This window comes from Rhinolophus sinicus, linkage group LG06 (assembly GCF_036562045.2).
Source record: "Rhinolophus sinicus isolate RSC01 linkage group LG06, ASM3656204v1, whole genome shotgun sequence".
NCBI classification, from domain to species: domain Eukaryota; kingdom Metazoa; phylum Chordata; class Mammalia; order Chiroptera; family Rhinolophidae; genus Rhinolophus; species Rhinolophus sinicus.
In genome coordinates this window covers 59,291,600-59,312,835 of record NC_133756.1, presented here as the reverse complement: position 1 = coordinate 59,312,835, position 21,236 = coordinate 59,291,600, and the positions used below count along the sequence as shown (strand labels likewise).

Sequence of the window (21,236 nt, the reverse complement as noted above, 5' to 3'; positions counted from 1 at the left end):
TTTTATAAGCTAGGATGATAACCATCAGTAATTTATGTGCTTATCTGTCTTGCCTCTGGAATTTTGCCACATTTATTTGCTGTAAATTACTTTCTTTTACCCTTTTGCTTTTGTTGCTTCCTTTGGGGCCAGAGAAATGAGTCAGTTCACATCTACCCACCCTGACATAATTTTCTTTTAGTTGTGACTATGTCATCAACTTCCTTTAGTGCAGAGAAGCATTGTAGACAAACTTTGCATTGTTTCTTAGTAATATAGACTAGTAAATGTAATGGACAGTTGGTTGTGCTGCCTCACTGGATGCAGGAGATATTCAGATGGTCTCAGTGAGAGAAAATGAGAGATTAAAAGTTATTTTAACATGATAATACGTTTCAGGAGGCTAACTCTTTTATTCGTATATTTTGGATAGTGGAGGCTTTCTCTGTGACCAAGGACCAACACATTTGTTACGTATTTCAGTTCAAAATGAGTAGTTTATGTAACCAAGACTCTGGTGTTTACTCTTTCTGTAATGCTTTTGGATCAAGCTAAGAATATTAAAAACATTTTTTTAATGGATTATTTATTCACATGGTACAAAATTCAAAAGAAACAAAGGATATAGAGTAATAAGACTCCATCCGCCTCAGCTGCTGTCTTTCTGAAGAAACCTAGTACTACAATTACTCTTTCTCTCTATAAAAGATAGGGATTTATAGGAATATATGTACTGCACAATCACACACACACACACACACACACACACACACACACTTTTTTTTTTTTTTTCCTCCTCCTGCTACATTAAGGCTAGCATACAATACATATGGTTTGCACCTTTTTAATTTGGCAATATGATTTGGTGATCATTTTCTACCAGTTCATTACAAGTGTCCTTAGTCTATATTTTGAAGTAGTCTTGTGTTCTGTTGTGTGGGTATAGGATAATTTATTTAACCAGACCCTTTCTTCTAGACATTCATGTTGTTTCTGTTGTCTTTTGCTATTACCAACAATGCTACAGGGATACCCACACCCGTGTTTGTGTTTCATTTTGAACATGTGTCAATATATCTGTAGAATGAAGACATGACCATCATTATTGGTTACAAGGTGTATAGATTTATAGTATTGATAGATATTGCCAAGTTGCTTTCCATAGAGACTAGTCATTGATACACCTGGCAACAATGGATGAGCTTGCTAGCTTCCCCAGAGCCTTGCCAACATAGTATATTGTCTGCTGTTTTGATCTTTGCTAATCTGATGAATGTAAAATTGTATTTCAGTGTCTTTTAATTTGCATTTCTTAGAAGAGCTATTTTTATTTTCTTTTTTGTGACCTATCCATATCCCTGTACCATTTTTCTGTTGGATGATAACTTACTAATTTGTAGGTACTCTCTATCTGGGAAAGTAACCCTTTGTGATATGATTTCCAGATTATCCCTTCTTTGTTGTATTTGTTGTCTATGGTTGATTTTGTCATGAAGAAAGTAATTTTTTTTATACATTTAAACTCTATCAGTGTTTTCTTTTACTGTAAAATGATGACTAGAATTCCTTGTTTCTGCTGTTGCTTTCATGGTTTGATTTTCTTACGTTTAAATCTTTGAGCTAGGTGGAATTGAGTTACGTGTGACGTATGCATCCAGCTCTTCCCCTTTCCCAGAAGACTGACTAGCTCTCCTAACACCATTTATTGAGTCATTTATCATTTCTCCTCTAATTTGAAATGCCGCCTTTACCTAGTACACTAAATTCTTATATACAGTTGTATTCTTGTTTTTCACATTTAAGTTATGTTTGTTTAATATGAAAAAGTTCAAATATACACTCAAGTAGAAGGAATAGTTCAATGAACCTTCTGTACCTATCAACAGCTTCAGTAGTTAAGATTTATGTCTTTCCTTTTCTGTTTTTGCTGAAGAATTTTAAAGCAATCCCAGATACTGTGTCATTTGACCTTTATATAATTTCTGCATGAGCTTTAAAAATATGTATATCTTTAAAGATAAATTAAATATTTGACTGTTTAGTCCAAATTCCAGAGAAAAAAAAATTGCAGCTAACATTTGGTATCTCTGTTCTTACTAGTAGTTGCTTCACAGGGTGATACCGTGTTAGCCCTTTGGTTGTAACGTTGTGTTAGCATGAAGCTTTCTCTCTGCACTTGCTTTTAGGAGAGGCCTGCCTCTGTGTACCGGACGTATTGGAATGTTTTATTAGTGTAGAGAAGTTCAGGTGATTTCACTAGTGGGCCACATAATGAGCAGTCTGTGTGTAGGCTGTATGAATGAAAAAATTGTAAGCAGTGGTTAAACATAGCTAAATGTGTGGATGGGAGCAGGGAAGTGATATACAAATTATAGCTTAATCTGTTTTTGACGGTGTATAGAAAGCTTAATGTTAGAAATTGATAACATTTTGATCAAATTCATGACTGCATTCTTGAGATTATGTCTTGTTTGATTCTAGAATTGTACCACTAAAATTAGTGCTCAGTTTCAGATTTGTCAGTTTCATGTGAGGAAAGACTCGTATACTTCCATAATGCCATATACTTCCATGATGCCGGGTGGGTACAAACATTTTACATAATTATAAATTTCAGTTTAGGTTATTGTATTTGACAATCACATTCAATGGCTAGTATGTTGCCTTTCAGTTTAATCTTAAAACTGAGCTAATCTTAAAACTGAGCTGGTTCTTGATAATTCAGTTATATCCTCAGATTTGTTTTCCAAAAGCAGCGTCAGAAACTTAAAACATGGCTCACATTCTTACACATCTATACAACTCTTGAAAATGAGAAATGATTTTCACCAAATATCCCTGCTGTTCATGAGGATTCGCCCAAAACCTTGCAATGATATAAAATGAATACCGACTTTAGTTATTTGCACAATTCATATATCCAGTTTGGCTAGGAATTCTTCCTTTTTTGAACAATTCCACAGTTTCTCGATTTTTCGCCAGTCTGTGTGTTTATATGACTTGTTACAATCTGTTATTGTCTAGTGAGTCCCATAGATGTTTGACAGGTTAGGTTCTTCCAAGCCCAGCAACTCCAAGAAGTAATCGGAGGAGGCATTTTTTAATTTATCTCACTGGCTTTTACTGCATAGTCATTTGATCAAATTAAAAGTCTTCATATTCTGCCTCAGCTTTTAAATATCCCCCTAACTGCTCTGTGTGTTCAGCTGACTTGGAAAGGTTACAGCACAGCACGGTCTCTTAATGAGTGATTTAGTGGAAAGCTAGTCACACCTCCCTTTGATTTGACTAAACTGTTAGAATCTTCTTTTCTTCCTTGTGTTCAATATAAACAAATTACCTACAGCAAATATAATCCGTTTTTCCATGTTAGAATTTCTCAGTTTACTTGCGGTAGGCTTTCAGCCCAGTTATTAGTTCATACATGTTGGCTAAATTGGTAAAACAAATTTGGGCTGGAAATCTTATTTTCCACATATATAAAACCATAGTTTATATTTGAGGAAAAAATTTTTTACTGTTTCCCTCCAATAGACTGAGATGGTTTTACCTCAGTCTATTGGAGGGAAATAGTAAAATCTGAAATAGTATTAACCAGGCAGTGTGTATTTAACAAGATAGCTAAAAGATTTTCTGTTTTTATAAATTTAACATCCTTTCAGGACTAGTAAATTTAGATTTACTGAAATAATTATTAGTCCAGGTTCTTAAGGATTTTTTAAAGAATTTAAATATTTGTACTGCTTGTTACGCTTCTACAGTGTGCTGGATCTGTCCTAGTAGCAACTTCGTACATATCGGCTTTAATCTTGGCAACAAATCTACAAAGTAAATATTCTCCCCAAATCATAGATGAGGAAATGGCGCTCTAGAAGTTAAATATCTTGGCTAATGTAACACGGCCAGTATGTGATGGAGATTTGAAGCTACGTTTCTGAATATAAAACTCTTTCTTATTTTTCAACATTTGATGGTTTCTATTGATGAGAATGACTAATGAAGATGAGAAAGGTACCACACTTATACTTACTGTGTCTAAATTCCCTGCCTATCTAACACCTCCTTTTTGGAGGAAGGGAACTTTAGACTTTATAATACATAATTTTTTTCCCCTTAATGGGCTTTTTTTTTTGGATAGTTTTAGACTTAAAGAAAAATTGAGCAGATGGTACAGAGAGTTCCTACATATGCCTCCATTCCCCTACGTCTTCCCCTACTATTAACATCTTACGTTAGTATGATATATTCATTACAATTAATGAGCCAATATTGGTATGTTATTATTAACTAAAGTCCATAGTGTATTCAGATTTCCTTTGTTTTTACCTAATACCCATTTTCCATTTCAGTATGCCATCTAGGATATTACATTACGTACATTTACTTGTCATGCCTCCTTAGGCTCCTCTTGCTGTGATAGTTTCTCAGACTTTCCTTTTTTTTTTAATGATCTTGACAGTTTTAAGGGCTCCTGGTAATATTAATATATTGTAGGATGTTTCTTCATTGGAATTTGTGTGGTATTTTTCTCATGATTAGACTGAGATTATGGATTTTTGGGAGGAAGACCACAGAAGTAAAGTGCCGTTTTCATATCATCATATCATATATCATATCATATCATATCATATATCATAAACATGATTTATGACTGTCGACCTTGATCAGCTGCTCAAAATAGTGTTTGTCAGCTTTCTCCACTGTAATAATTACTGCCTCCACCTTTCTTTACTGAGTTCTTTTGAAGGAAGTCACTGTGTGCAACCCACCTGAAGAAGTGGGGAGTTGTATTACCCTCCTTTAGAGTTGAGTAGCTACATAATTCATTTGGAATTTTCTGCATAGATTTGTCTCTTCTCCCTCATTTATTAATTTATTCAATCATTTATTTATATCATCAGGGATGCATATTTTGTACTTTAGATTATAGTCCAATATAGCTTTATTTATTTTGTTACTTAAATTGTTCTAGCTTTGGCCTTTGGGAGGCACAGTTGCTCCTGTGTCCCTTTGACATACTCCCATCAGTTTTTTATTTTTCTCAGTTTTTGGGCACTTTCTGGCACTTCAAGGTGCCACTTTAGGCTCATTTATATATTTTCTGCCCCATTCCTAGAATCAACTGTTTCTCCAAGGAGCCTTGGTTTCTTTTTTTGGAAAAAGGTATTAGAAACCAAGATTTGGTTGCTCCGTGTGCTTATTGCTACTGTTTGTTATTTATTTTAGACCATCTCAGATGGCAGATCAAGGAAATATGTATGTGTATACTAGCTTGTGTATATACACATATGTATAAATATTTCTACGTTAAGTTAAACGTGAGTTCTTACCTATGTCTCCAACTCTAATTGATTAAAATTTCTTATTTTTTAAGTGATTTAAAAAAAAATTTTTATTGGGTAACTGTGATTTTTCCAGGACCCATCAGATCCAAGTCAAGTTATTGTCCCTCCATCTAGTTGTCGAGGGCACAGCTCAGCTCGAGGTCCAGTTGCTGTTTTCAATCTAGTTGCAGGGGGTGCAGCCCACCACCCCTTGTGGGAATTGAACCGGCAACCTTGTTGTTAAGAGCACACGCTCTAACCAACTGAGCCATCTGGCTGCCCACCGGCAGCTCTGCTCAATTTGTTGTTTTCAATCTACTTGTGGAGGGTGCAGCTCGCTGGCCTTTTTGGGAATTGAACCGGCAACCTTGTTAAGAGCACATGCTCTAACTAACTGAGCTAACTGGCTGCCCCTATTTTTCAGTTTTTTTAAAAAACATTTTCCAAGTTTATGGCAGTTTCATCCTGTCCCATAACAGACCCTTTTCTGATGTTTAGTTTTGGTTCTATATTTAGACTCAATATGGACTCAATGTTCACTCCCAGTTGTTTCATGTAAGGACTTCTCCATAGCTGAATCATTTTCATTCTTTGATGGATTATCTCGTTTTTTATGCTCAGGTCTTCCCCTTACCCCATTGTTCGTGGATACTATATTTTCTAAGTATTTACTCATACGTTTGAAATTTTTTTTTAGTAAGAATTGCGGCCTAAACTCCATCCGCATTTTGCATCCATCTGTTCCTACGATATCTTGTCAGACCTCAGCTGTCAAAATGGTGAAGCAGATTGAGAGTAAGTGTGCTTCTGAGGAAGCCTTGAACGCTGCAGGAGATAAACTTGTGGTAGTTGACTTCTCAGCCACGTGTGTGGGCCTTACTAAATGGTAAAGCCTTTGTTTCATTCCCTCTCTGAAAAGTTTTCCAGCATGGTGTTCCTTGAAGTAGATGTGGATGACTGTCAGGATGTTGCTTCAGAGTGTGGAGTCAAATGCATGCCGCCCTTCCCGTTTTTAAAAAATGGACAAAAGATGGTTGAATTTTATGGAGCTAATGAAGAAAAACTTGAATCTGCAATCAATGAATTAATCTAATCATGTTTTCTGAAAACAACCAGCCATCGGCTCTTTAAAACTTGTAATTTTTTTTATTTATGAAAAGGAAAGATCAAGTAGAAAGATTCTACTCAACTGCCATCTGATTATAAATGAGAATAAAATATTCTACCACGTGAAAAACTGTCTGGTGTCTTTGAATAGCTTTCACAATAAATGAAATGTGGCTGTTAGATGATTGAAAAAAGATTGGGTCCTGAGAAGGAGATGTTTGAGCATTTTATCCATTCACTTTTTAATTCTTATAGTATTGGTTTTTGATTTTGGATGAATAATATTGGCAATGGGAGTGGAGGTAGTGGGTTGATGATTGAAATATTTTGTTTTCAGTTTTGTTTACTCTGCTTCCAGATGATAATTTTAAAAAGTCTATATACATTGTTTGGCTCCTTCTCAGGTTAGAACACTTGTGGTGTTTTTCTTTGCTAATTTTATTTATTTTGTTGAGTTCATTGGGATTTCAAAAAGATAGTTTCAGTGATACTGTATTATTCCGCTATCTTTTACCTTGACCAGTAGATTTTTCTCCCAAACCTTTTCCCTCTCTACCTTATTGCTTCCTTAAATTTACTGTTTACATTTATGTACAATTGTAATATATAATTGTTATCTTAGCTGTTTTTTAATACAACTCTCATTTTGTACATGGAGACTTAATTAGAATTAGCTATCATTTGCATTAGAAACTGACACACTGATTTTATTTTATTTTTTTTTAACTAATCTGAAACAAAAAGGAGACTTGCATTTGCCAGGCTCTTTTTCAATAAAATGTTTTTGTGCCTAAGCATATTTTTGAGACTAATTATACTGTTTTTGTATGGATTTTGGGGGAATAAAAATGTATATTAAGGATATTTTGTTGGATAGTGAGGCAATGAAATATAAGTCTGTTATTTCCAGGGCAAAGCAAGCATAACTTCCCTTAAAATAAATTGCTGTAGTCTCATTTCATTGTTCCAGAAAGCCTATTTTTTTTTTTTTGGTAACAAACAGAAAATAGTTTAAAGTTATAGTGAAATATATACCCTTATTTGAGAAGAATGGCAATTTTTGAAACATCTTAAGATAATCAGTAGATAAACTAACTTTGTAAATAAAGAAAGCAAACTAGTAAGTTTATGTAGTGATCCATTTGGGACATGGGGAGTGAGGTATGATATAATAATATAATATGGCCTGCCAGCTTACTTTATAGCACTTAAGTTATTTAGTGTAGTCAAGATTTTAAGATGGTATCCTGTGCAGTATACTTTCTCAACCTTAGTGGGAAAGGGAAATTGCTATGTTGTATTCAAATGTTGTTAAAATTTAATCTTATTGCTATGGTTTACAGGAGGAGTATACTGGTTCAAAAATTTTTTATGTTGTGCAAGATGCTTGCTATATATGTTTTACAAGAAAATTAGGGTGGAGGTTCGTTATTTAGTAGGGGAGGTTTTGTTGGTTTCTAAGCCATGGTGCCTGACATAAAGAAAAATAGTGCTATGCAATACACCCTTATTTTATTATGATATATTTTGATGTGCTTTTAAATATATTTGATTAAGGTTGCAGAGTCTAGAGCAAGATTGCTAAACTCAAATCCCTGTTTTACCATTTGGTAATGCATGACCTTGGCCAAGTTACTTACAACATCGGTGCAACAAGTTCATGAATTTAATTGTCAGACAGAATACATATTGCACTGTGTATTCACCACCCAAAGTCAGAGCTCCTTCCGTCACCATATTATTTGATCCCCTTTACGCTTTTCTACCTCTCCTTCTCTCCCCTTTCTAAACTATTGTCTATGTCTATCAGTTTTTGTCTTGTTTGTTGCTTTCAGTTTTATATCCCACATATGAGTGAAATCGTATGGTTCTTGATTTTTTCTGTCTGACTTACTTCACTTAGCATGATAATGTCAAAATCCACCCATGTTGTCGCAAATGGCAATATGTCATCTTTTCTTATGACTGAGTAATATTCCATCGTGTATATATACCACAATTTCTTTATCCAATCATCTATCAAAGGACACTTTGGTTGTTTCCATGTCTTGGCCACCGTCAATAGCGCTGCAGTGAACATAGGGGTACATATATCTTTATGGACAAATGTTTTCAAATTTTGTGGGTAGATACCCAGAACAGGGTATAGGCTCATATGATAATTCTATTCTTAATATTTTGAGGAAATTCCATACTATTTTTCATAGTGGCTGGACCAGTTTATGTTCCCACTATCAGTGTATAAGGGTTCCTTACCCCCCACACAACCTCTACAACACTTGTTATTTACTTTTCTTGTTGATGCAGCATTCTGACAGGTGTGAGGCGGTATCTCTTTGTAGTTTTTATTTGCATTTCCCTAATAGTTAGTGAAGTTGAGCTTCTTTTCATATATCTGTTGGCCATTTGTATGTCTTGTTGGGAGAAGTGTCTGTTCATGTCCTCTGCCCATTTTTAAATTTGGATTTTTTTGTTTGTTGTTGAGTTGTACGAGTTCTTTATGTATTTTGGATATTAGCTCCTTATTGGAGGTGTTGTTTGCAAATATCTTCCATTTGGTTTGTTGCCTCTTTGTTTCGCTGATGATTTCTTTTGCCGTGCAGAAACTTTTTAGTTTGATATAGTCCCATTCATTTATTTCTGTTTTTATTTCCCTTGTCTTTGAGGTCAAATTAATAAAATCCTCTCTGAGACCAAAGTCCATAATTTATATCTATGTTTCTTTCTATGCAGTTTATTGTTTCAGGTCTTATGTTGAGGTCTTCGATCCATTTTAAATTAATTTTGGTTTATGGTGACAGATAGCAGTCTGGTTACATTCTTTTGCATGTGGCTTTCCAATATTCCCAGCACCATTTATTGAAGAGAGACTTCCCTCTCCCCCCCATTGTATGTTTTTGGCTTCTTTGTTGAAAATTATTTTCTCAATACATGTGGGTTTATTTCTGGGTTCTCAATTCTGTTCCCTTGGTCTGTGTGTCTGTTTTTCTGCCAATACCATGCAATTTTGATTATTGTTGTTTTGTAAATTTAAAGTCAGGGAGTTTGATACCTCCAACTTTGTTCTTTTTTCTCAGGATTGGTTTGGCTATTCGAGGTCTTTTGTGATTCCATACAAATCTGATGAGTTTTTGTTCTATTTTTTTAAAAAAAATACCATTGGGATTTTTATCGGGATTGCATTAAATATCTGTATATTGTTTGTATGGTCATTTTTACTATATTGATTTTTCTAATCCATGAACATGGAATATCTTTCCATTTCTTTGTGTCTTCTTCAGTTTCTTTTAATAATCTGTTAACAGATTTCAGTGTATAGGTCCTTCACATCCTTTGTTAAGTTTCTTCCTATGTGTTTTATTATTTTGTTGCAATTGGAAAACGAACTTTTTTCATTAATTTTTTTGAAATTTCATTGTTAGTATATAGGGATGCAATGGATTTTTGTACATTGATTTTTGTATCCTGCAACTTTACTGTATTTGTTTATTGTTTCTTAGTTTTTTGGTGGAGTCTTTAGGATTTTCTCTATAAAGAATCATGTCTTCTGCAAAAAGTGACAATTTGATTTCTTCATTCCCAATTTGAATGCCTTTTTGTAGGGACGGAGTCCTAGAGAGCAGTTTCCAGGCTTTCGGCCTCACGTGGAAAGATGCTGGCTCGGGTAGTAGATAGCCATCAACAGTAATCAGATAGCCATCAGCTGTAACTAATTGTCCATCAGTTGTAACTGGTTAGCCATTAGCCACTAATATAAGTGCCGTGGCTATGCTGGCAAGGTGGTTGGCAGAGCAGCTCACGGTGGATAGCGGGTCGTGTGGCTCCTGCTTCCTGTATCTCCAACCCAGCCGCCAGCGAGACTATAGTGGTATGAACCCCCATCCATGGCTCCGTGGGTGTTCCTTTTTGGCTTCACCATATTCCGTGTCCGCCCACCGAGAGTGGGACCCGAGACCATGCATGACACTTTTATTTCTTTGTCTTGCCTGATTGCTATAGCTAGGAAGGACTGGCAATATTATGTTGAATAACAGTGGTGAGAGGGGGCATCCTTATCTTGTTCCTGATCTCAGGGGAAAAGTTTTTCACCATTAAGTATGATAAAAGCTGAGGGTTTGTCATAAATGGCCTGTATTATGTTGAGGTACTTTCCTTCTCTACGCATTTTATTAAGTGTTTTAATTATAGGTGGATGCTGTATCTTGTCAAATACTTTTTCTGCATCTATTGATAAGATCATATGATTTTTATCCTTTTGTTTATGTATCACATTGATCAATTTGCATATGTTGATCTCCTTTTGTTTGTCTGTTTTTGCTAAGAACTTTTCCTTCCTTCTGAAGATGCTGTTTGTTATCCTCTGACTCAGAGAAGTCCAGGCTGATAATAGGGTGTCCACCTCCTCCTACATCCTGTATATACTATATGAAAGTCTTGCTTTCGATGTAATTAGATCTTTACTTCTTTTTGCCTTAATGCTCTTTTAACTTGGCACCACCTCGAGCCCACAAACTCATATGAAACTGGGCTATGATTTCCCAGATTAGATCTAAGTGTTAGAATTAATTTAAAAACATCCATTTCTACAAATGGAATAGTAGGGAAAAATGAGACATGGAAATTTGAGAAATATTTCAAATTTTAGGATTACTTAGTATTAAATTTTTTACATAAGCTTCTATATGTAATTCTGCACTATATTTCTGTCGAGTATATGGAAGCCAATTTTTTGTTTGTCTTATTCAGTTTATTGTATTTACATGAACAACATGTGTTAGAACAGGTTATATAATAGAAATAGTTTCTCTGTTGTGATGATTTTGTTGAAACAAAGTTCTGTCTCTAATGCTTCTTATATGATTATGTTTTATAAAATATCTTATATGATTATGTTTTATAAAATATCTCACATCTTATATGATTGGCATAGATCTTATATGATTATGTTTTATAAAATATCTCACGTCTGTTCATTTGTTTTCTGAGTAGTAACATGATTTCCAAGAATACTTAGCACACTTAATTCAAAACAATATTTGCCTTTGCTCTGGTTGCCGTAAGATAAAACTCTAAAGTATTCTGGATAAAGATATTACAGAAACTTAATTCTCAGGAAAAATTATTTTATTTCTATTGGAGTTTTTGTAAGAGTTAAACCATAGATGTGACTTGTGTCTGTTTTTGTAACTGTATGTAGAAACAGTTACATATTCTAGTCCACTTCAGCAAACTACTTTTGACTATACTGTAAAACCCTTAAATTATTTACATTAGCTCTCTTGTGTATCAAATATAAAAAAGGCTATTAGAGTAAATTTTGTAGGTGAATTAAGTTAAAGTGTCCAGTCAGTATACATCCATTTTGCCTTTTCTGCATTGGTTAGTTTCCCAAGAATTCCAGTGATGTGTATATTAGTCTAGAAATTTTCACACAGTTCTCACAAGGGAAATATGTGAAAGTCATTAAATTAATTAAAAGTTTAAATTTTTTTTGACTTATGACAAATTCCTGAAAATTAGGGCTTTTTAATGAGTCAAGTTAGTTATATAGGTAGTGTGTAAAAGTCAATATATTGCTGTAAGGTACAGTTTAATAAGCACTTAGACATATTTGGCTGAAGTACGTTCTTTGTGTTTTAAGCCTCTTAAGTGATTTGTGATATTTAGATCTATTTTCCCAGCGGTATTAGGTAGAAGTGAGGCATTGCAGTCAGTGAATTGCTTCTGGGTAGAGTGTAATATAAACAGATTTTGCTGTAGTTAAGATTATAAAATATCATCAAAGAGAATGTGGACTGTTATGTTAAAAAAATTAAGTCAGATTCTATACAATTGTAATTGGGAAACTCTACATCCCTTTGACTAATTTTAGCTTATCAGCCTTTCTTCCTGGCTTAGGCTGAAAACAATAGCCTGCCTTAGTTGTGTTCCCTTTTCCCAGTCATTAAAGTCTGATTTAGGATCTATGTTTTCTTTGCTGCTCCTACTTTGGGCAGAGTGGGGCTTGAGGATGTGGATTGAGTATACTTTTCTTCCTACTTCTTTTATTTTGTAATTTTTTACTATTTTTTTTTTCCTCTCCTAGACTCACGGATTTACAGTGGTCTCATTCAGAGCCCACTTCCTTTAGTTTTTCTTTTTCCTGATGGCCTGTGTCATATGCCAAATCTAGCTTCATTGTCTTATAATTGTTGGTGTTGGGAGAGGTCATTTCCCATCTGCCTCATTTTCCAAATAAGTTTCCTGCTAGAAAGTAAGCTGGTTGGAAGCAGAGGCCTTCGGTAAATCTTGATCACTTTCTGTTTTTGCAGCACCTAGAAGAGTGCCTAACACATACATAGTAGGCATTTAAAAGTACACGTTGAATGAGAGAAAAGAAGTGAGGTCCAAAGAGGCTAAGGGAAATAATACATGGGAATGTATTTTATAACATACAGTATCAAATTAATATTTGTTGTGAAAGTGCTCTAAAAGGCTTATTTAGAAAGGTCAGTTATTTGTTATTAGTATTAATGCAATAGTAAATCATTATTCTTATTTAAAAATGAATTATTAGGTAACATATCCTGTGTTTAGTTAGGGATGCTTTTCATTGTATGTGAAAGAACACCTAATCAATAGTGGTTTTAAACTAATGAGGATTTACTTTCCTTACAGAAGAAAAAGTTTGGAGATAGGCATCCGCCCTAAGACATTGGCTTAGCAGCTCAACAATGTAGGGCCACTGTCCTGAAATTTTCTTGGCATTTCCTTCACGGTGGCAACCGGTTGCTCTTGCTTTAAGGCATCACCTTTCTGTTTGAGGCACCACAAAGGGGCATGAATCGACAGCAGCATCTCTTTCTCAGGAAATGAAAAGCCTTCCTGGAACACCTCTCTTCCCTTTCCTGGAAGCCTCGCAGCACAGCAGACTTCCCCTTACCGGTCACACCGCAGCTAACTGGAAGGGAGGCTGTGAATGTGTGAGTTAGGTGCTCCAGCCAATGGGAGAGGTGGGGGAAGGGAGAAGGAGTTTGGGAATAAGTATTGGGTTTGCTAGCCAGCAGTATCTGCAAAATATATCATTTTGGCTCGCCAAAATCCAAATATATGCTTCTTTTTATGGATACATTTTACAGGGACTGTAGTCACCGCCTCTCCGAGAGAGGTGGTACCTTTTCTCACTCACGACTGCCTTGACCTCGGAGTCTACGATACCTGCTTCCTGTACAGCTTTCTACATCATGTCTGGTGGTAGCTTGTCCTCTGGGGACCTGCTGTCCCAGTATACCCAGCAAGCTACAGTAGATAAAGGAATAAGATGACTATAATAAATCCTCTGACTTAGAAAAGGGGACAATTGGAACTCAAAATATTTTGTCACTGGTCCTCAAACATACCAGACACTGGCAAATCTGAATATTGAAGACTTCCTGTTCTGGCAGTGGATTAAATGCCTTAGTTAACTGATCTACTGTCCTTGTTCATGTTCCCTGGAAGGCTTTCCTTTCTCCATCAAGTCTTGATTTCTATAGCTATATAAGAAAGCTTGGAATCAGGTAGACTGATTCCGCCCACTTTATAAATTTTGGAATAGGTTTGTCTCTGTCTACCAAAAACCATGCTGGGGTTTTGATAGGAATTGTGTTAAACTTATAAGCCAGTTTCGGGGAGAACTGACATCTATACGATGGAGTGTTCCAATCCATGAATGTGCTAAGTCTTTCCAATGATTTGGTCTTTAATTTCTTTCAACAAAATTTTATAATTTCCAGCATACAGATTTGGTCCATATTTTGTTCGATTTATACCTAAGTATTTAATTTTCTTTGGCACAGTTGTAAGTGGTATTGCTTTCTTGATTTCAATTTTACTTACTAATTGTTAGTATATACAAATATAATTGATTTTTGTTTGTTGATTTTATATTCTGCTACTTTGCAGAACACACTAGTTCTAGGAGCTTTTTGTTTTTTGTTTATTTCAATTACAGTTGGACATTCAATATTATATTAGTTTCAGGTGTGCAGCATAGTGGTTACACATTTATATAATTCCCCGATTAGTACCCATCTGGAACTATATATAGTTTTTACAATATTACTGACTATATTCCCAATGCTGTACTTCACATCCCTGTGAGTATTTCATTACTACCATTTTGTACTTGTTAATCCCTTCCCCTTTTTCACCCAGCCTCCTAAACTCCCTCCCATCTAGTAACCGTGGGTTTTTTTCTCTGTATCTATGAGTTTGTGTCTGTTTTGTTTGTTCATTTATTTTACTCTTTAGGTTCTCCATATAGGTAAGGTCATATGGTATTTGTCTTTCTCAGTCTGACTTATTTCACTTAGCCTAATATCCTCTAGGTCCATCCATGTTGTTGCTAATGGTAAGATTTCATTCTTTTTCGATGGCTGAGTAATATTCCATTGTATATATGTGCCACATTTTTATCCAGTTTGTCTGTTGATGGGCGCTTATGTTGCTTCCATGTCTTGGCTATTGTAAACAATGCAGCCTCGAAATAGGGGTGCATATATCTTTTCAAATTAGTGTTTTGGATTTCTTCAAATAAATACCCAAAAGTAGGATTGCTAGGTCATAAGGTAGTTCTGTTTTTAATTTTTTGAGGAACCTCCAAACTGTTTTCCATAGTGGCTGCACCAATTTGCAGTCCCACCACAGTGCACAAGGGTTCCCTTTTCTCCACATCCGTGCCAACACTTGTTTGTTGATTTATTGATGATGGCCATTCTGACAGGTGATAGGTGATATCTTATTGTTGTTTTAATTTTTATTTTTCTGATGATTAGTGATGTTGTGCATTTTTTATATGTCTCTTGGTCATTAGACATTTGGAGAAATGTCTATTCAGATCTTCCGCTCAGTTTTTAAATTGGATTGTTAGTTTTTTTGGTGTTGAGTTGCATGAGTTCTTTATAATTTTGGATATTAACCCTTTATTGGATGTATCATTGGTGAGTATCTTCTCCTATTTAGTAGGTGGTCTTTTCATTTTTTTGGTGGTTTTTCTACAAGCTTTTTGTAAATTCCTTGGTATTTTCTACATACATATTCATTTCATCTTCAAAAAAGAGATAGTTTTATTCCTTTCTTTCTGCTTTGTATGCATCTTATATTCTTTTCTTCCTTCATTATGCTGTCTAGACCTTCCTGTACTGTGTTGATATGACAGGTAAGATGGGTCATCCTTGCCTGGTTCCTGATCTTAAGCGGGAAATAATTCCATCTTTCACTGTTAAGTATGATGTTAGCTATAGGATTCTGGTAGATGCTCTTTATGTGTTTGAGGAAAATACTGTCTATTCCTAGTTTTCTGAGTGTTTTTATCATGACTAGGTATTGGATGCATTATACAAATTTAAAAATACTGAGACAGGGAAACTGGACTATTTTTGAATTGGAAATAGGGTAGTATGTGAATAATAGAATGTAAAGTCTGAATGTTATGTAATACATACAATACTTAAGCACCAAGTACATTATCTGGCTCTCAATCAACTTCACTTACTTCTCCATATGTAGGGAAAGATTTATGAATGTAATTATATGTGAATTTTTTTCTCTCTTTGACTTTTAAAATAAATGCTCCTTTAATATAAACATTTTTAAAAAGCCCCACTTAGTCAATATCTTTATTGGTCTTGCTCCTGCCATTGTTCCCATAAAACTGACCTTTAATTTCCTATCAGGGCAAAAATACCTCCATGTGGATAGAGTCATGGTCCATGTTTTACGGTGCCTTTCATTCCCTTGTAAGGTTTTTGTGGCAGCTATATATTCTTACATCGTTGAGCAGCCTGCCTCTCCACTCTCCTCAAAACGTATAAAAAAGAAGAAAAAGGTGTTTACAGAAAAGTTGCAAGAGCAGTATAGAAAATGTCTGTCTAAGCCATTTGATAGTAAGCTGTTCATTTGATGCCTCATCACCCCCACATACTTGTTTGTTTCCTGTAAAGTTCTGCTCCAAAACTAAAACATAGCCTTCAAAACCAGGGAACTAACATTTAGAGATCAATACCCCCTAATCCTTAGACCTCGTTCATGGTGTTCCGCACATAATGCCTTTTATAGCAAGAAGATCCATTTTGGGATCACATCTTGCTTTGAGTTATCATGTCTCTTTAAGACTCTTTTGCTCTGGACCAGTTTCTCTCTCTTTCCTTCCTTTTTTATCTTTGACACTTTTGAGGAGTGCAGGCCAGTTATTTGAATGATTGACCCTCGATTTGTGTTTGTCTGATGTTTCTCATGAGTAAGTTCAAATTAAGCGTCTTTGGCTGGAATATCTACACAGGTAATGCTGTTTTCCTTTGAGTGCATCCTATCAAGTGTCACCTGACTTTGATTTGTCCCATTATTGGTGATGTTAACTTTCACCTTCACCCTCTTCTTGTGCACTGATACCCCGTACCTGTCACCCTCCCATGCAGATGCCTTCCTCAGCCTGCTTGTGCTCTGACACCGTCTCCCCCTTGGGTGGGCTCTGCCACCCACCATGCCACAGCACGCTGTTCCTTGTTCAGCCCCACCCGACGGCTTTGTACTGAAAGGTGTGGATAGGTAGGGAGGGGAGCAGCAATCCGGTGTTCTCTTAGTTGTTACATGCTCCTTCAGTCCCTGTTGTTTGCTGTCTCTCTCACCTAGTCTTTCCACTTCATAGCTCTTTTCATGAGTGGAGATAATTTATAACATTCTCAAAGTAAAATTTAGTTTTCATAGAGAAAAACAGATGACTATAAGCTGTGAATGAATGTGCAGGCTTAGTTGTTTTGGGCACTATGAAAGAAATAGTCCCTGTACATGTTTGTAAGGATAACCCACATCCCAGCACCTAACCTCAAAGGGGAAGTGGATAGTGCAGATTCAGAGAGCCTCAGCTCAGCCTTTAGAGCCAAAGACTGATCCTGCCCTTGCTTTGGGATTTCCAGTTTAGGCTGGCTCTTTGCAAGTCATGTCATCTTTCTTTCCCTGTTTCCTCATCCACGAGATGGGAATTGTAATACCTACCTTATGGGGCTCTTGGGGAGCTCAGATGAGATCATATATTTGAAAATGCTTTGCAAGTGGTAAAATGCTATGCAAATGTGGTTTTTTATTTCTAATTTATTGCATAGTCAAATTGAAATCTCTGGGAAATTAAGTCAAGCATTTTAATTGCACTTGTGACTTCTAGGCAAATGCCCTCTGATTCATAAGGTAGAGAAGAGGTCAGCATAGTTTTACTTTTCACTGCCACTTTAAGACCATTGTTCTGTCACCATTCCTCAGGCAAACTCCTTGTTGAAGTCCTGCCCCACCCATTACACCTCGGACATATTTCCATCTTCTGATGTACAGTAGTCTCACGCGAGTGCCTGCTGTCTGTCATCTTTGGTGAGAATCAGCACCACTGACCTTTGAGTTCTTTCATGCACTTCACCATTGCTTGTGGCACAGTTCTGCCTGCGTACGTCACTGGATAGGTATCTTAAAGTGAACATGTCTAATGCTGAAGTTACACTCCTCTCCTCTGCCTGGCCCCCGTCCTAGTGCTTCCATTTATGTTACTGGTGTCACTCTTTGAATTAGCCTTCTAGGTCAGAAAGCTTTAATTCTTCCTGCTGTCATTTCTCATATCTTGTCCGTAATTAATTTCTTTCATTTTTGCAAACATTTCTTTTCCACTTGAGCCTTCATTGCCCCTTAATTAAGAGCCTACTTCTGGCCCCTCTTATCTAATCTCTATTCAAATAGCCTTCTTCAAGGCCAGTGGTAGAAACTTGGCTTGCCAGGTCCAAGCCTGGACCTCTGTTGAATAATTGGATGCAGAAGACCCTTGGAGCCTAAACCAGCTCTGAGCAGCCAGCCCTTCCAGAAGAGCCAGTCAGATGAGACAGACATGTCCCCAGAGGCCTGGAAGAACTTCCAGATGGTAGGGATCAGGCTTGGGGAAGAAAGATCCCTCCCTCTTGTCAGGTAGGCCCAGACTCATGTGAGAAAGCCTCTGGGATCTCGGAAGACTTGATCTCTAGAACATAAGTGGCAGTATCTAAATATAGCTACTGTTAGCATTTTGGTACATTTCCTTCTAATCTATTTTTAATGATAGAGTTCTGCTTTTTCCCTTTTAATTTTTTATGATTATCACTATATGTATAAACTACATAATGTCTGTTAAATGAAAGCATCTTTCCATGATATTTCTGTAAATACATTTTTTTTTTATTAGTGCACAGTGTTCTATAGAATGAAAGATTGCTGCTATCTTTGTTCCTGTTAGAACAAGAAGATCCCCTGGGAGAAATACCAGATTCTCTGTCAGAGTTTGACCCCAGCTTCTGCTGAAAGCGTTTCTCTGTGTTAACTTTTGATTACTGACAAGACCTTATCTGTTTGCCTCCTCGTTCGGTCTGGGTGCTTACTCATTAACATGTCGTTCTTGATCTTTGCTGCTTTGTTTATTTATGTTTGCTGTCTGTTCCTTTCCTCTCCTCTCTCTCTCCTTCCCTCCCTCCCTGCCATCCATCCATCCACCCACCCACCCACCCACCCACCCACCCACCTACAATAAGCATATTCTTTTTTAAGTCCTGAGCTCCGCTCTGGGATTTGAAGATGAATAGTCCTTTGAGGGACTCCTACTACAGGGGGGACATGTTTATGGATCTTGGTCAGGATGTACCGCAAGCTCATCTGTGATCACAGAGGAAGCAGTGTCCTGCTCTTTCTGAAGAACGATGGTACAGAAGGCTTCCTAGGGGAGGTGTCATGTAACCGAGCTGAGAATGATGAGTAGGAGTTTGATAGGGCAGATGAGTGGAAGAGACATTCAGGCAGAGGGTACCAAAATGAGTGGTGATGGGATGGCTTAAGCTTGTCTCTAATTTGTTGTTGTTGTTGTTTTGTTTTTTTAAATGCTTTATTGAGATAATTCTCATACTATACTCCATTTAAAGTACAATTCAGTAGCTTTTAGTATATTCATAGTTTTGCATCCATCACCACAGTCAATTTAAAACACTTCATTACCTCAAATAGAATTTCTACATCCTTGAGCTGTTATCCCTCAGCACTGCCAGCTTTCCAGCCCTAGGCAATCACCAATCTACTTTCCGCTTCTTTGGACATTTCATTTAAGTGGAATCACACATGTGTTGCATTGTGACTGACTTCTTTCATTTAGCATGTTTTCAAGGTCTATCCATGTTGTAACATGTATCAGTACTTCATTTCTTTTTATTGCCTAATAATATTCCATTGTATGGATATGCCATATTTTATTTATCCATTCATCAGTTGATGGGCATTTGGGTTTTTCCCACTTTTTGGCTATTAGGAATAATGCAGCTATGAACATTGATGTGGAAGTTTTCGTTTGAACATACATTTTTATTTTTCTGGGGTATATATCCAGGAGAAGAATTGCTGGATCATAAGTGAACTCTTTACTTAACAATTTGAGGAACTGCCAGACTATTTTCCAAATCAGCTATACTATTTTACATTCACATCACCAGTTTTTCCGTATCCTCACCAACACTTGTTATTATTATATTTTTATTTTTTTATTCTAGCCGTCCTAGTAGATGTGAAGTGGTATCTCATTATAGTTTTGATTTGCATTTCCTGATGGCTGTTTATGTTGAGCATCTTTTCATGTGGTTTTGGGTTATTTATATGTCTTTAGAGAAATGTCTATTCAGATCTCTTTTGCCCATCTTTCATTGGATTATTTGTCATTTTATTATTGAGTTGTAATAGTTCTTTAAGTTGTCGCTAGGTTTTTGAATTAAAATTAAGACTAGAATACATTATTTTTGACTTTATAACTAGAAAATGAATTAAGTAATCAAAATAAAATTGGAATCACCTAAAAGAAATAAAATTTAAATCTGAAAAGTAGATTTGGAGTTAGGGGATATTAATATTAATTTTAAAAGGTGGTAACATGAATACATTCTACAAGTCCAATTCTAGTTAAATGATCTTAGTCATTTTATTAAGATAATTCTCCCTTTTTATGTACAGTGGTGTCAGATAATTAAATATTCATTTCTCTCTTCAATAAGTCCCTAGCTACTGTGACAAATGAGTAAGGTTTTCTGATAGTTCTTTTTTCCCAAATAGTTCTCTAAGGCACTATTGTTCCTTCTCTTTGTGACTACTTATTCTTTGTCTCAAATTGGTAAAACATATTGGTAATTTTAGAAAGTTTGGTATTCTCTTATTGGGATATTGTTTATTAATATCCATTAACTAATTGAACAACAATTATTGGATGCCTAGTAGGAATACAGCTGGTGCATTTTGTATCTTTCCAGGTATCATATTCAAAATGTTGATCATTGGTGTGGAATGGACACTGGTTTTAAACTACTTCACTCACATTCAGTTTCATTATTTCATTCATAGATGATACTATTCTTAGCACTTTGAAGTCTAGCAAACCTATGCCTAGTCTATAGCTTTATTTTTGACTTGGATCTTTTCTCCCTTGGCAGTGTCCTATGGATCTTTTTGTTTTGATTACCAATTGGTAATTGTTTTGATCCAGTAAGTTTGCTGGGTCAAATCCAGAGGTTTTTTTGTATTAGAGATGATATTCGGGAGATAATCTAAACTTCCCTTTAAGGAGATATTTCTGTACTCTAGAATCGGTCCTGGAAATGTACCATTCCTAGAAGATGACTTGAGTTATTGATTTGTGCTAAATAATTGAAGGTTGTATATAATCTGAACAGATACCAGATGTTTAGCAAATTTACTAGTGAGTGGTTTCTTGGTGCTTATGATATGCTCCTTGGCTAAATAGAACTCTTTTCAGTATATCATTTTAAAAAT

The 21,236-nt window shown here is 35.9% G+C and overlaps 1 protein-coding gene, 1 long non-coding RNA gene and 1 pseudogene across 5 annotated transcripts in view; 2 read left to right on the top strand and 1 right to left on the bottom strand.

Moving 5' to 3' along the window:
* LOC109448703 (thioredoxin) overlaps nt 1-6,555 on the top strand; it is a 58,476-nt pseudogene extending 51,921 nt beyond the window's left edge.
* CDKAL1 (CDKAL1 threonylcarbamoyladenosine tRNA methylthiotransferase) overlaps nt 1-21,236 on the top strand; it is a 615,432-nt gene that overhangs the window by 75,743 nt on the left and 518,453 nt on the right. The gene's annotated exons all lie outside the window — the stretch shown is intronic.
* Nucleotides 1-21,236, bottom strand: part of LOC141572138 (uncharacterized) — a 97,610-nt gene that overhangs the window by 36,709 nt on the left and 39,665 nt on the right. The gene's annotated exons all lie outside the window — the stretch shown is intronic.